This window comes from Echinops telfairi, unplaced genomic scaffold, assembly GCF_000313985.2.
Source record: "Echinops telfairi isolate 266 unplaced genomic scaffold, ASM31398v2 ScPeMD7_7468;HRSCAF=8506_0, whole genome shotgun sequence".
NCBI lineage: Eukaryota > Metazoa > Chordata > Mammalia > Afrosoricida > Tenrecidae > Echinops > Echinops telfairi.
The window spans coordinates 34202725-34206490 of record NW_022111369.1 but is presented as its reverse complement, the minus strand read 5'-3'; the positions used below and the strand labels follow the sequence as shown (position 1 = coordinate 34206490).

The 3766-nt window shown below is 40.5% G+C and overlaps 1 protein-coding gene across 1 annotated transcript in view; it reads left to right on the top strand.

Moving 5' to 3' along the window:
* Positions 1-3766, top strand: part of CDS1 (CDP-diacylglycerol synthase 1) — a 74817-nt gene that overhangs the window by 28494 nt on the left and 42557 nt on the right. The window lies entirely within an intron of this gene.

The window sequence follows — 3766 nt, the reverse complement described above, 5'->3', positions numbered from 1 at the left end:
GGGAAGGTGAGCATCATAGAATGTCAATTTAATAGAAGAAAGTATTCTTGCATTGAGGGAGAACTTGAGTGGAGGCCCAATGTCCTTCTGCTACCTTAATACTAATCCTATAAATATACGCACATAGATCTATTTCCCCATCCTCATATATAAATATATTTGCATATGTACATATCTTAAATAGTTGAGTACTCTAACACAGGGATGCGTTTGGTTCCGGACCTGACGGGTGACTAGGGGCCCTAGTCACAAGGGTTCCAACAGTCTCTATCTGACCATCTAGGTTCTTCTGTTTTCAGGCTGGTGGACACAGGTAATTGTGTGGTCCATTAGCCCACTGGACCAGTGGTTGCTATATGTCTTTTTACTGACATCACTCTTCTTTCTTCTGGACACAGAGAGACCCATAGTTGCACCTTAAATGGCTATTCATGAACTTTGAAGACCTCAGTTGCTACTCACAAAAGTAGGATGTAAAACATTGTCTTTATGAAGTGTTATGCCAGTTGAACTTGGTGTCTGATTTGGGGGTTTTGAATGGAGTGTTTTGATGGTACTGCAAAAGTAGTCTCTTTTTTATAATGTCCGATTCTCAGCAGCTGCAGTTTTATGAAACTCAAAGCCAAGCATCTAACATTAGAGGTCCCTGGATATTGGCAACACCCACCTAAGCAATGTTGGCTGACAATTAAACCATATATACCCAAGTATAAGCCAACCCAACTATCAGCCAAGGCACCTAATTTTACCACAAAAACTGCATATAAAATGTGCCGAAAAACCCAGCTTATACACGAGTATATGCAGTAATTATTCTGTCCTAGAAAAAGCCCTTGATAATTCTCAGAGTCTGGCTATCAGTTATAATTCACAGAATCTGGGGATTATTATCAGGAGCCTGGGTTACATATCTTTATCTCTGACCAGCTTGATGATCTAGCCCTAATTCGCAACCCACTCATTAGTAACTGTCTCTAAAACTACATGGGACCACTCAGCTCGCACATTTCTCACTCTACCTCCTTTTCAGTTCAGTCTTCAAGGTTACAGTCTCATAAGAAATTCACAAGTATACATAATTTGACAGTTGAAGGAAATAAAGTTGTGTAAGTACAATATTATCACCTGTTGAAAATTCTAGAGTTTAGATTTTCATGAAAACCTCTGGGAGCTAGGTAGAAGAGTTTGGACTTCATGCCCTGAGCATTTCAGAGTCTGAGTACAAGAATAATGTGGTGATCACAAAACAAAATGCATATGAATTGGTAGCTGGAAAACCAATTTCCATTGTAAATTTTCACTCAGATTGCGAAGAAAAGTTATTTGCTTGTTTTTTATCATTTTATTGGGGGCTCTTATCACAATCGATACATCCATCTATTGTGTCAAGTACATTTGTACATTTGTTGCCATCATCATTCTCAAAACATTTGCTTTCTGCTTGAGCCCTTGGCATCAGGTCCTCATTTTTCCCCCTCCCTCTCTGCTCTTCCCTCCCTCATGAACCCTTGATAATTTATAGATTATTATTATTTTGTCATATCTTACACTGTCCAACATATCCCTTGACCCACTTTTCTGTTGTCCATCCCCCAGGGAGGAGGTTATATGTAGATCCTTGTACTGTAATCGGTTTCCCCTTTCTACCCCACCATCCCTCCACCCTCCCGGTATTGCTACTCTCAGCACTGGTCCTGAAGGGATCATTTGTCCTGGATAAGGAAAAGTTTTGAAAGATGGAATGACATGAGGAAAAAAAATGTTTTGAAAAGAGTAGTTTGTTTGCATTATATGATGTGGGAGAATGATGGAAAGCATACAATATAACATATATATATATAATATAATGCATTATTCATTTGATAAATGAAGAATATTCTTATAGGAAGGTAGTGAATGTCTGTGCTTAGAACAGTGAAAATATGTTACTCTTTTTTGAATCAGAATCTCTTGTGACATGATTTGAATGCAATTATTTGAATTCATAAATATTAGAAAAGTGTTGGGGGCGGGGGGAAACCTTTGTATGTGAGTACAGTGTAAAATCCAGGGCAGAGTAAATACCAAGACATGAACATAAGGAAGGAGATGTGGATCCAGGAGTCATCATCCAGGATATAGGTTCTTTTAATCATTCTGGGTTGTTCATATGGTGGCCTCCAATGTTTTCTACAACATGTCCACATAAAAGGATAATAATATTGGACAGTATTTGTATAGCACACGGTGGCTGAAGGGTGAGGCTTCTAGAGAGGGAGATAGTTGGGCCACCTATGGAATTACTTAATGCCTAAGAGAGAAATTCTCAGCATTCCCAGAACCCATAGAACATGCCAGCATGGAAACCCAGCGAAGTAGCAAAGGCTGAGGATAAGTAACTCCCTGCTGTACACACTGCCACTAATCCAGGAGGGCAGCCAGCATTCTTTGAGCAATCCAGGGACGCCTCCTTAGACCTGACCTTGTTCTCAGTGACTGACCTCTTATAGCCCATGCACCTGCTTCTTTTTCATGTCACAGAATCGCTGTGCCCTCCAGTATGAGTTCTGTACTGTCTTGTTCTTACCCTTTGAATTGCAATGGACATTGTAAAACTTCACTCAAAATTGATTGGTGCACAACTCTTTTTCATATATTTAAGACATTGAACTGTATGGTACGTGAGTTATATGAAAGTAGAACTGCTTAACACAACTTTACTAGAACCATTTCTGTTTGCTTAATCTGTTTTCCTAACAGAGCTCTGGTAGCACAGTGATCATGCATTGTGTGGCTAAGTGTGAGGTCAGCAGTTTGAAACCACCAGCTGCTCCCAGGGAGAAAATTGGGCCTTTCTGTACCCAGAAAGCCTCAGAAACTCACAGGGGCAGCTCTACCCTGCCCTATGGGATCGCTATGAGCCTGAGCTTTGAGTTTGTATGTCCGACCAGAACGATCATTAACTTTCTGGATGCTTTTTGCACCTGTTTTGTTCTTCCACTTCATGTGAGGGGGTGTATGACTGTCATATTTACATCAAACATTTAACTCCATAACCTCAGGAGTTATGGTTCATTCCCATTCTTAAGCTTTAGAAAATATTTTCTTGTTGGGGGACACCAAGACCACTTGGCATACCATAATTCAAAAAGACTGTTCCATATTTGACCTCGGGGAGTAGCCAACTTGAACCTTAAAGGTCCATGACTGGCCCTCTGAGGTGCAACTATTGGGCCCTTCTCATGCAGAGAGAAAGAGTGATAAAAAATTGAAAGACAAATGGAAGGACACGTGTGAGTCTAGTGGACTAACAGACCACACAAATATCAGTCTCCACAACCCTGAGACCAGATGAACTAGATGGTGCCCAGTTACCACAGCCAACTGCTCTGAAACAGGTCACATAACAAGGTCAAGGATAGAGCAGAATAAAAATGTGCAGTAAATCTCAAAATTACAAAGGAGACAAGACGGACTCCTCAGGTAGAGCCTGGTGGAACCCTCAAGACTATGGATGGCCAGTTAGTCGCCCTTCAGGTCTGGAACTGAACTTACCCCCGTGACTTGGTTTTTAGCCAAATAATGCATAGGTCTTTTAGAGAAGCAGTAATGCTTCAGAGGTAAGCATACCTCAGACTAATCAACCATTTGACATCAACAAGGCAGTACTTAACCAAGGACAAGTTCAGAAGGTGTAGTAGTCAGGGTACTTTAAGGAAACATGTCTACAGAAACTCATGTATAAGAGAGAGTTTTATATAAAGGTTAAGTGTGTATCAAGAAAACA